The sequence below is a fragment of the Cydia amplana genome, chromosome 22 (genome assembly GCF_948474715.1).
Source record: "Cydia amplana chromosome 22, ilCydAmpl1.1, whole genome shotgun sequence".
Classification (NCBI taxonomy): domain Eukaryota; kingdom Metazoa; phylum Arthropoda; class Insecta; order Lepidoptera; family Tortricidae; genus Cydia; species Cydia amplana.
This window is the reverse complement of record NC_086090.1, coordinates 8,489,665-8,503,055: the sequence shown is the minus strand read 5'-3', so window position 1 is coordinate 8,503,055 and position 13,391 is coordinate 8,489,665. Positions and strand designations below refer to the sequence as shown.

General features: G+C 35.1%; 1 protein-coding gene across 4 annotated transcripts in view; it reads left to right on the top strand.

Moving 5' to 3' along the window:
* The window catches only part of LOC134658294 (solute carrier family 41 member 1), an 87,730-nt gene that overhangs the window by 12,083 nt on the left and 62,256 nt on the right, over positions 1–13,391 (top strand). The window contains exon 1 of one of the 4 annotated variants that reach the window (XM_063513914.1): positions 7,366–7,677. The exons of 1 other annotated variant lie outside the window; for it this stretch is intronic. The gene's annotated coding sequence lies outside the window, so the exon portion shown is untranslated. Of the gene's footprint in view, positions 1–7,365; positions 7,678–13,391 lie in introns of those variants that run through there. 2 more of the 4 variants (XM_063513917.1, XM_063513913.1) reach the window with 2 other exon arrangements.

Below are 13,391 nucleotides of genomic sequence, written 5' to 3'. Positions count from 1 at the left end.
AGTTTCGTCAATTTGTGGATTCATTTATTAACATTTTTCTGCTAAAGGCACCTTTGTAACGTTATTACTTTTCATTTAATAAGGCTACTGGTAATGAACTACGCGCTGGTAATGAATTCGGCCGAGATGGTAATTTTATCAGTGGACGGTAATGAAACAAACTTATGAAATCGAACATAAAAAAACTGCATTTCAAGAAAATTAACACCAATTAAAATCAACAATATTAAAAACATGTGTCTTAAGCACTGCGGAGATGATCAAACCGACTTGACATACACTTGGGGTTGACAATCTCAACTTATAATGTTCAAGCTAGATGGTACATTTACCATTTACTTATCATCATTATAAGTCGAGATTGTCAACCCCAAGTGTTTGTTAAGTCGGTTTGATCATCTGCGCACCATATCACATAAAACATAGTTTTCAAATTTTCAAAAATTAGCATAGACAAAATATATTTAAATCATTCGCGTTTTGTACCTATGTAATTTTTTTCTCTCATTCTCTCATCTCATTCAAACAAACTTGATAAGTTAAGCCGTTTATGAGTTATCGCTAAAAGTTTTCCCTTCTTATTTTATTTAAAAGCCTGGCAACCCTTATTTGTGACCGGATTTTCGCAAGCAACCCTACAACCATATAGTAGTGACCGGAAAAAGATAGGCAACCTAGTTGATTTATATTGTACAAGTTGTATACTTTCCATTGGAACTTATTTCGTTTGTCAGACAGATCGGTGAAATTTGAAGAAAAAATTTTTTTTTCAAAAAATAATTAAAAATAGTCTTGACCATATTTCTTTAAGCAACCCTATTTATTTATGTTCAGGAACATATTTTCTTTCATAATATGTAAGTTTCATACGTCAGACATATCGGTGAAGGTCGACCATCTTAGACTACAAAGGCTCCCCGGTTGGGCTCCCCTATTATCATATACATTTTTAAATGTTGATAACAACGTAATATTTATAATAACTAAGCCTCTTTCCATTAAATGCACTGCCTCGAATATATTATCATTACCTTCTTAAGTCATTCATTACCTTCCCCAGTAAAATTGGAAGGAAAAGAAGTGAATGAAACCGATATGAATGAAGTTTTGGAAGTTTTTGTCGCCTACATCAGTTGGCATCAGACCTTAATTTTGCAGAATAAACCATCTGAAAGGCGACACTAAAACACTTCATTACGTATAATTGTAATAATGTACACTTGCTACTTACTGTATAAATCACGCGATGGCGATGAAGACTAACGAGAACCACACTCCTTCCCGACCCGAGAGATCGTATATATTTTCGCTAACAGCGGCACACGGTCGTCCACTACGAGATCACACGGCCAACTGACTGACGAACAATGTGTTGCATCGGCGGTAGGCGCTATATACCCTCGCTATATAGCAAAATATAGCTAATCTATTTCTCACGTCGGTAATGAAGAAATTACTTGAACCATACACTTATAAGGCTGTATAGTTTTTATTATTTATTTCTAGCTTCTAATATTATACGATTTAAAACATAACTAAATAAGTCATTTATTGAACAAACAACGAATTTTCTATTAGTAGTATCTTAAGGTTAAAATGTAGGTCAAAGTTATATCTTTACGCGTTACATGTAGAGATGAATGAAAAAATTGGGTGTTAATTGTACATATAAAGAAAATACATACCTTTTTAGAATTGTTCATTGGAGAGACATATACTTTAGGCCCTATGTTACAACCTTGCATTAACAGATATTTGAAAACACCACCACATTTTTGGTAAATTTCCGAAAACACCGATTTGCACGAAATGCGAGAACGACCCAGTATTGTTTATTTACATACTTTACTTTTTACCTCCTAACCTTTATTTATATACGATTGATGTTTATACTTACAAGTTGCTGAGTTACCAATCATTAATCGTAATAATAAATTGGGTGTACCTATTTCATTCGCCAACAAACTGTTTCGCAGTTTGACGAAGTTTTGTAATAGTTATTTAGCTATAAATAAAAAAAAAAAATATATATATATATTTATAAATATGACGTGCGTTTATTGTTGGCTCTAGCAAATGCTGAAGAACTGTGGCTATTATTTAACATAGGTACCTACATGTCATTTTATTGCCACACTAAAGGAAAACAAGACATTGCTGTAGTTATTTCTCCTCCAGTTTTTCCCCCATTTCAAAGCACATAGGAGACATGACATGACTAAAGTGAGGCGACGTCAGAGCTAGGGACAGTCAGCAGCAGAAGTTGCTAAGCGGGCGAGGTGTTCAAAATTACCTTGACGCGCTCTTATTCTCTTAACAATTAAGTTGCGTCAAGATCATTTTGAACACCTCGCCCGCTTAGCAACTATTGCTGCTGACTGTACGTTGTTGGGGGTTTATTTGACTGCAGACAATGACAGAATGTCCGCGGTATTCGGAAAACAAGATTCGTTCTAGAGGAGAGAACGATACGATATGTACTAGATACCAACTAGTTTACTTAGATTTCAACTAGATATCTTTTGCAGCTCAATTCGGGCAACCAATGTCACGTTTACGTTAAATTATCGTTTTAAGATCGTTTCAAAATCGTTTTGAGATTTAACGAGACGTTTTAGACATTGTGAAAATCGTTCAAAAGGGCCTCAAGGGCCTATTTTAGATTTAAGCTAGTTTTTAGGGTTCCGTAGTCAAATGGCAACAAACGGAAACCTTATGGATTCGTCATGTCTGTCTGTCTGTCTGTCCGTCCGTATGTCACAGCCACTTTTTTCCGAAACTATAAGAACTATACTGTTGAAACTTGGTAAGTAGATGTATTATGTGAACCGCATTAGAATTTTCACACAAAAATAGAAAAAAAAAACAATAAATTTTGGGGGTTCCCCATACTTAGAACTGAAACTCAAAAATTTTATTTTCACCAAACCGTGGGGTACTTATCTTTGGGATAGGTCTTCAAAAATGATATTGAGGTTTCTAATATATTTTTTTTCTAAACTGAATAGTTTGCGCGAGAGACACTTCCAAAGGGCAAAGTGGTAAAATGTGTGCCCCCCCCCCTGTAACTTCTAAAATAAGAGACAGATAAAACAAAAAAAAATATATGATGTACATTACCATGCAAACTTCCACCGAAAATTGGTTTGAACGAGATCTAGTAAGTAGTTTTTTTTAATACGTCATAAATCCCCTAAATACGGAACCCTTCATGGGCGAGTCCGACTCGCACTTGGTCGCTTTTTTTTAATTTCTTTTAGTAATACCACTGTATATTATCTTGTTTGTAAATAAATGTTCAAAATCCGAATCGGGCCCTGCGACGTGGCTTGCGAGTTACGTATGACTACGTATAACTGTGCTAAATCTTTGAAGGGGGGATTTAAATCTTCTATGGGGCAGAGGTAGGGTTGGAGCCGGTATAGCTTTATTTGACGTTCGTAAGCGCATTGTAATTATGCCTACTTGAATAAACTATCTTTTATCTTATCTTATCTTTACAATAGGCTTCTCTGGTCTTCTCAAAGTATTTTTCACTCGCAACTGTGCTGTCTTGTCATATTACATACTAGCGACCCGCCCCGGCTTCGCAAGGGTTACACAAAACCTTAACAAATTATACACCTAAACCTTCCTCAATAATTACTCTATTGATAGGTGAAAACCGCATGAAAATCTGTTCATTAGTTTTTGAGTTTATCGCGAACATACATACACACAAACAGACAGACGCGGCGGGGGACTTTGTTTTATAAAGTGTGGTTTAAAATTACCTCAAGCGGTATCTACGAAGGGAATAAGGATGTGGCATCTATATCAGTTTTTCAATCTAATCTAATCAAAATCACTATAATAAATCAAAAAATGGCTTATTAAAATACGTCAGTAACATTATTGGCAATAATTATAAGTTATTTTTACATATGTACCTACTTTTATATACCTCTAGCGGCATCAAGAAAGGGAATAAGGATTTGGATACCTATCTAATCAGTTTTTCAATCTAATCCTAAACCTATCAGTTTTTCAATCTAATCTAATCAAAATCACTAATTAATCGTAATCAATCAAAAATTGAATAATTAAAATACGTTAGTAACATTATTGGCAATTATTGTATGTTATTTTTTACATATGTACCTACTTACCGAGGTACTTTTATTACTTAACTCTTAAATGCATGGTGTACGATGCAGCGTACATTACAAAGAATTAAAGATTTATTCAAAAATTGGGACTATTTATAATGATATTAAGAGTGATATCATAAGAAAAACTAATCCGCTTTCCGATTTTTTTATATAAATTTACGCAATATTTTAATTTATAAAAATTACATTCGTTTTAAGACGAAATGTCAGAAAATTTGAAAAATCCAGAATTTGATGATTTTTAATATGTGATATTGGATGTTTTTTTTTTGGGTTTTGTAATTATTTTATATTTAAAAACTCTATCATAGGTGTATCACAAATAGTGTACCTTTCTGGTGATAGTAGGATTTATCATAATTATCATATATCTCTTACTGAAAATTATATATTTACATAAATATGATTTAGCATATGCAACTTCAAACTGATTTCGCAGTGAAAATCGATGTTATAATTTTTTTACCATTTTTCCCATAATCAGCAAACAATTACGTAACACATATATTAATTTCGGGCAAAAAGAAAAAATCATGCATTGGGTTAAGCTTTACTATATAGGTACGTACATTTATTTACACATCATTTATTTCAGGACAAGTACCTACCAAGTGGGAACCCAAATACCTAGGCACATATTACGGTACCTATGGAACGGCTGTCCGTCTCATCATATTTACTTAAGTCTCTAATAAAATTATTTAACTTGTGTTTTATATAGTAACTAGCGACCCGCCCCGGCTTCGCACGGGTTAACAAATTATACACCTTCCTCAATAATCACTCTAAGCCGAAAGCCGTATGAAAATCCGTTCAGTAGTTTTTGAGTTTATCGCGAACAAACAAACACACAAACAGACAGACGCGGCGGGGGACTTTGTTTTATAAGATGTATTGATTGATTTGCACGCTTATGTAACCAAATATTATCACAATCAAAAATAAAAATAAAAATCGTTATCTGTCAAACTATCACGACGGAACAAGCATGTTGATGACATTTTATTCATTTAAATTACAGAAGGTCTTGCAGAATGCCTTGATTAGGGTCATTGCACCAGCTCACTAACCCGGGGTTAAGCGGTTAAACCGTTAATCTAGTGTCAACTTGAATGCGGTAATCATGGTAACTCCAGGTTTAATCGGTTAACCCCGGGTTAGTGAATGGTGCAAGTGGTTCTTAGTGGTTTAAGCCGAATACCAATTCGGCTAGATTCTCGACCGAAACACCGTATAAAACATATTATGAAAACTGAAGTCATTTAATAATGAGAAAAAAAAGAGAAGTGGCCTAGCGGTCAAACAGAAAACTGTGTTCACGTCTTTCCTGTAGACATAAACAAGAGTTAAGGACTATAAAGGTTAATTTTCTTATTTAACCCTTATCCACGTAAAAAGGTCCTCCTTTTATTTAGAGAACTATCATAAAATCATTACTTACATGCCCACAGGAGAGAAAAATGTACAGTTAGCGCTAACACACTAGTTTTCTCTCCTGTGGGCAATAGTTAACAGCTTGTGGGCATGTAAGTAATGATTTTATCATAGTTCTCTAAATAAAAGGAGGACCTTTTCACGTGGATAAGGGTTAAATAAGAAAATTAACCTTTATAGCCCTTAACTCTTGTGTATGTCTACAGGAAAGACGTGAATACAGTTTTCTGTTTGACACGGGAAGAGCGTGCGAGTCGTGCGACTTTCAATCCGGAGGTCGCGGGCTCAAACTAAACCCCGGCTCGTACTCCATGAGTTTTTAGAACTTATCAGAACCGAAACTGGTATACTTATAGTAAATACCACACTTTACTATATACCAGTCTCGGAAACGCTCGTATTTGTCATGCTACTTTAGTCAACCTCAATATTCTTTGTACCGGAAACTGACTGAAATAGCATGACACGTTCGTACGTTTCCGAAAAATGGAATCTTGAACGTTGCGAGGGTTTCAAAGAACGAGGGTTAAACACAATTTGCCCCCGATAAACACAAAAACCCGAAGAAAATACGATGGAAAACAATTATGCACTAGCACTACATATGCAAGCACTTTCAGCGACACACTACACCGCGTATAGACAGACGCGGTGTAGTGTAAAACGCGAACCCATGCATACCTACCCATACATACCTACAGACAGACGTCTGTAGGTATGTATGTTCGCGATAAACTCAAAAAAATTCCCGGATTTACATGCGGTTTTCACCTATCAATAGAGTGATTCTTGAGGAAGGTGTGTAATTTGTTAAGTTTTTGTGTAACCCGTGCGAAGCCGGGGCGGGTCGCTAGTTTACTATAGTATGCTACAGATGTAGCATATTAGAGAACGCACGAACGTCTTTTTGGTGCTATTTATATAATCATGATTATATCAGTAAAGTACCTAATTTCGGATTTGTCACATTGACGTCAATAGATTTTTGGTGATTAACTTATGATCGATAAGATTGTAATCAGTAACGGAATTAACCCGCAGTGATATTTTAATAGATTTTTCTGTGGGCCCATAACCTATAATTGAAATACGTAACGTTAACGTTAACCGAAGACTATTTATTGTGTGACAGAATGACATGACAGCAATTCGTATCAAAAACATATTTGGGACATATTACTATTAGTTATTCTGTGCATATTAACCCCTTTTAAATAGTTTTTATTATGTTCGAATCTCACGGGAGTCTTAATAAAATTAAGCAATTTATTGATGTTAATATTATTACGGGGAGTCTTAATATAATTAAGACTCCCCGTAATAATATTAACATCAATAAATTGCTCAGATAATTATCTTAAGATAATATATACGTAACACCAACACCTAATTACTATTCATAAGTGCTAGTTGAGGTCTACATGGATAAAGTATATTTTGACTTTGACTTTAAGATCTAAATAGGGCTTTATAAATATGTTTTCGCCACACCAGTTCCTAAAGGCTGTCTTGATTGTTCAAAAACTGATGAGACAGTTGCATATATTTTAGCCATAAGCGTGGCAAAGTAATTTGAGGCTAATTTTGAGCTGGTTCTTTATGTTGACTCATGGCTGGTAGAATTGACTATTAAATGATGATTTCGAATGATAAAAAAAACTATATGCTTTATGGGGCTGAAATTTTGCATATTAATTACTAATATAGAGCTACACCATCCATAAAAATTACAAGCCCTGGCACGGCCTTTATTTTTATCTTATGATTGACAGCCCTTGACATGTGTGCCAGTGTTTAACTTATCGACAACCCTATACCTTATCAGACAATTACTGATTGAGCTGTCCACCTGATATTAACGGCACGCCCGTACCTGCGACAGTAGAACCGCGCCGTCCGACCGCATCGCACGCGCCGATTCCAAATTCGAACGTCGAACGCAACGTACTTTTCACGCCGCAGAGAATGTAACTTTTCAAACTGTGAAGTGTACCTATTTATTTTGGTTAATTTTGTGGGTGTAAATAAATAGTTTTAATTTGTTAAAATCCTGTGATATTAGTTTAAGTGATCCAGTGAATAAAAGCTGCAAGTAAGTGTTATTTTTAACTTTTTTAGAGATTTGTGCTTGTATTTAATTCAAGTTTTTTAAGTGTGAAGTTATCAGCTTAGATACATTTTATTTATTTTTGTATACGCATGTTACCTATAATTAAATTAGTTTGCTTGAATTTAATATTAACTATACTAATTTGTAAATTAGCGTAACACGTTTAATTGACGTATACTCATTACTTTATCGTCCACTTATCATGTGTCGTTATTTCCATTAATGCCTATCACTCACATACCAATTTGCACACGCTTGTTGCAGTACAAAAATAATTACAAAAACATTGTGTAAAAACGAATAATAAGTACCATAATTTATTCAGTAAAGTATACACGTTTATAATTAAATTCTATAACATTTTTATTATTCACAAACACGCGTCATATTTTTCACAAAGATTTTCATATACCTATTTGACGACGAATATAAAATACGGTAAAAATGTCGTAAATAGGCTACAGCCAAAAAATAAAAAGATTGTTCAAATTGGGACCGAGTTGAACGAGCAACTACTAATAATAATTCAGAATGTCAAATCAGCCCTACGTCTGGACGCAAGTGTGAGGAAAAAATTAAAAAAACCGGTCAAGTGCGAGTCGGACTCGCGCACGGAGGGTTCCGCACCATCAACAAAAAATAGAGCAAAACAAGCAAAAAAACGGTCACCTATCCAAGTACTGACCCCGCCCGACGTTGCTTAACTTCGGTCAAAAATCACGTTTGTTGTATGGGAGCCCCTTTATTTTATTATGTTTTTAATATTTGTTGTTATAGCGGCAACAGAAATACATCATCTGTGAAAATTTCAACAGTCTAGCTATCACGGTTCGTGAGATACAGCCTGGTGACGGACGGACGGACGGACGGACAGCGGAGTCTTAGTAATAGGGTCCCGTTTTTACCCTTTGGGTACGGAACCCTAAAAACCGGCCAAGTGCGAGTCGGACTCGCGTTCCAAGGGTTCCGTACATTACCCAATTTTAACAATGTATTTTTTATGTGAAAAGTGAGAGAAATATCTTTAAAAAACCCGTAAGGGTCGGATCAAAAACTAAGTAATTAAGTCCGACTCACGCTTGACTGCACATTTCTAATAGGTTTTCCTGTCATAGGTAAAGAACTATTTTGTGTAGGTATATTTTTCAAAATTTTAGACCCAGTAGTTTCGGAGATAAAGGGGGGGATGGTCGGACAGACAGACGCACGAGTGATCCTATACGGGTTCCGTTTTTTCCTTTTGAGGTACGGAACCCTAAAAAACTGGTCCAACTGAATTCAAGCGATCTGGACGCAGAATAGAACGGCGCAGTCACTGAATAATACGCACGATCGACGCATGCGCACTTGTTTTCTCAGCCGGCGTTTCTGGCCCTAAAGTAGTATTTTTGATGACAATGCCGTTTTCTGTTTAAATTTTCCTTTTAACGTTTGCATTTCGTTTTTTAGGTATTCGTTTTAGTTTTGTAGGTAGTTTTAATTTTAGGTTACTTTTTATTCTAAGTTTGGTATTAAAATATTCGTTTTAGATTTTTAAAAGTTAATATAATTATCTGAAAAACGTAATCGTAAAAAAACATGAACAATAGTAGCCACTTAAAAAAAATCTCTCAAAATTTGCTTCTTGAAATTTATTATAACTTTGACGATGAAAAAAAAATAAACGGAGCGAAAGACATATATATATATATATATATATATCATAGAATACACTACGCACGTTATGTTGAGTTCCAGTGGTTTACTTCTATTAAATACACACGAATTATATTATTAAAATTAATTCTGCACATTTAAACACAAAATGTAAATTTCTTTCATAATAACCTAGTGACGTCTGGCATCTTGTCGCATCGAATTATATCGAAAACTATTTAATTATTTGGGATATGTTTTCTAAAAATGTTGGCAAATATATATATATATATAATAAGTTTTTTCTGTGTTCATAAGTTTTTCATAATTAATATAAACAAAAAGTTTTTTTCCAATATGTGACCTCGCTGTCGCAATAGCTGTGATGCAAAAACTCGCCGTCATCTGCTTTATCACATTCTCAAACTCTATTAAGTTACTAAGGGTGAATGACCTCTTATTGAAATTTTAGCTTGAAACTTGTTTAAGCTATTATACACTTTAATGGGTTGACTTATGGTCCTAATTTAATATTTCCGAAGATTAAGTGCAAAGGAGTTATGTTTCGTACATTAGTTTTCTTTTAGAAATTAAACAATAACTACATAATTGCCTAGTAAATGCTTATTGAGTAATAAAAAACTTCTAGTCGAAAGTTATTAAATAAAACTAATTAATAATTATAAAAAAAGCCTATTATTGGTAATCATGTAAGTGGGCGTTTTTTTTTTGTTGTTCCCTACACTTTTTTTTCAAATTTGGGATTTTTTATGTTATTTCTACTCAGAATCACGAGCTCTTTCTATCCTAATAGGAGAAAAAAAGTGTCCTAAGGTTTTTATTTCCATTCCGTCACCATTTTTCATAGACTTTGTATGGCGGTCGCGTACCTAATGGAAAGATCGAAAAATGTATGGAAATTTCGGGACACTTTTTTTCTCCTATTAGGATAGAAAGAGCTCGTGATTCTGAGTAGAAATAACATAAATAATCCCAAATTTGAAAAAAAAGTGTAGGGGACAACAAAAAAAAAACGCCCAAGTACCTAAGTATACTTAATTACCTATAATCAGAAGTGGAAATTTTAATAGTTATCTCTCACTTATTTATATTAGCAGGTAGGCTTTCAAAGATAAGTAATCAGAAATAAAACGCATTTCGATCAATCAAATATATATATGATACGATATTGATGATTATTATCACTAATTGGTTAAAGGTACCAGATTAAAAATTAAACAGGCGCCATTTTTAAGAGGCCCACTGATTACTCATAAATTCAAAATTCTCATATTGCTATTTGTCCATATTAAATTGTCTTTCACCGGTTAGTGTTTGATCCTTTCGCATTTTCTCAAAGGTTAGCTGGAAGAGATCCCTTTTAGGGATAAGTTCGCCTTTGTACATAACATTCTTATTTTTGTTTTGTTTTTGTACGTTTTATGTAAACCTGTTTATGTGCAATAAAGTGACATACATACATACATACATTACTTAACAGTCCCCCGGACGGTATCGGCCTGTCAGTTAGAACAAAAAGTTGACAGCTCCGAACAACTGACAGGCCGATACCGTCCGGCGGACTGTTAATCAGTGGGCCCCTTTAGATGTAAAAAAAGTGTCAGAACATAGATTGCCGCCACCATTTTAAGTAAGTACAAAGTTTTGCATGTGAAATTTCTCTTCGCCCTATTTTATTGTGACAATATTCGAATTATGACCCATTGATAAAATATATTTTGCGCGAATGGATATATTTTGTTGTAGAGGTAAGTACAGCCAGCAATAGTTGCTAAGCGGGCGAGGTGTTCAAAATTAGTCGCGTCAAGATCAATTTGAACACCTCGCCCGCTTAGCAATTTATGCTGCTGACTCCACCATCACGCTCGTGATTGTTAAGCCACTTAGGTTCCTAGCAAAATTGGTTGTTTAATGTGTGGCCAATGTCCAATTTCTATGAAAATCAGACGTTTATAATGACACTGCGTCACTTTGTTCTGTCCTAATCGGTGCCAAGTTAGATTAGACGGGCTGTATTTAATTCCGCGAATATTTCGCTCAGCGGCTAAAGGGGCCCACTGATTACCAGTCCGCCGGACGGTATCGGCCTGTCAGTTGTTCGGAACTGTCAACTTTTGTTATAACTGACAGGCCGATATCGTCCGGCGGACTGTTAATCAGTGGGCCCCTTAAGTCTGGCAATCCAGCGGGGAAACCTCGGAATAATAAGGGGAAACTCAGCTAGCGTCCCGGGGACTATGCCCCAGGCAACTTTAGGTTTTGTTTTGTAATTTATCTTAATAAATAATTGAATATTAAATAAAATTAAAAAAAATCACGTCCGTACCTATACATATAAATAAACTTGGCTGTCCTAAACGTCATCAAACAGTGTGTTTCTTATATTAATAACTATCCTATTCAACTTAATAGAACACAACTGAGAGTATCACGACAATGGTTAGGTACATGATATTATATGTGGTTCAAACACTATCTCCTACAGACGCCGCAATACAAATTGTTCTTCACTACATACGTATAAAACAAAGTCACTTCCCGCTGTCTGTCTGTCTGTCTGTCTGTATGTATGCTTAGATCTTTAAAACTACGCAATGGATTTTGATGTGGTTTTTTTAATAAATAGAGTGATTCAAGAGGAAGGTTTATGTATAATTTGGTAACCAGTGCGAAGCCGGGGCGGGTCGCTAGTCCCCTATAGAAAATACAAAGGGTACGTAGGTATACGAATCGCAGTCGCGGCATATCTTAGGCGCTTTGCTCGAAATCACCATTTTGTAGCTGGATGTATAATAAGCTTAACATTTCTTATTATTTTCTCATTATAAGTATATTTACATTAAATTGAACCAACTATTTTGGTCTTAAGTACCTACTTAGATACTTATCATAATAATGTACATTAATAAAGAAATAAACTAATACTAAATAAAATTAAAATAAATCTATAAAATTGGACCCCTTTGGCATGGTGCCGAAGACGCTGGCAGCATTTCCCCGCTGTATAGCGAGGCTAATACGCTGCGCGAGAAAGCTGCCAGCTCTTCGATCACCAGTGAGGTCGATCAGTCTTTTTGCCAGCTCTTTAAAAAGTTGTAGGGCACTAGGACCCCATGGGCCAAGGGTCTCAACCCCAAATGGCATAAAAATATACCTACTCGGGGCCGAGACCCCTGTACTTATGCATTTTAAGCTTTTCGGCCGCTTTAGCCGCCGCACCAGCTTGGTTACTGGTTCCGGTGAGGTGGGAAGGGGCCAGTGTGTCTACACAATAATTATTTCTTTAATATTCGTCGTTACAAATTAATGAACCTGTAGCAATAGTAGGTACATTATACATACGTAATTATCAAATAAAAATCTAATTTATTGATAAAAATATTTACATGACATTACAGTACCTAACTGATGCGTCACAAAATACTATGGTTTTTTTGCTGACATATTTTTTACGCCGCAATAAGTGATAAATAAACGATTTAATCTTATCAATTAGGTATTGATTTTATAAATGATTGTCAACTGATACGCGAACTACTAGTAGTAACAAACTCTTTATTGTACAAAAAGACATTAAAAATATGATACAATTAGTAAGAAGTACAAAGGCGAACTTATCCCTTTGAGGGATCTCTTCCATTTAACGAACGATGCTATTACGATGCTCCAGTAGCCTTTTAAGAAGTGTAACGCTCTTACGGTAGATGTCGCTAGGGTCCCTTTGACCCATATGGTGGAAAGATTTGCTGGCTATGGATGAGTTCTTGATGGCTCAGATGGCAGAGCGCTGGAGTATCGATTCAGAGGCCGTGACAGTAATTTTTCCACTTTATTTATTCTAAGGAAAGAGCTAGTAGCGCAATGAACTTAGAGCGTTTATTGGACAAATGATCTGTGATTCGGTCCAATTTCAATGTTATTTAGAGCATTCGTTAATTAATAAAGAAATTAGGTAGGAATTAGTTGCTCCGATGATATATTTGATAGAGCAGTTGTTCAGTGAATAATCGTAAAAACGTGGTACACGTATAATTTACAAA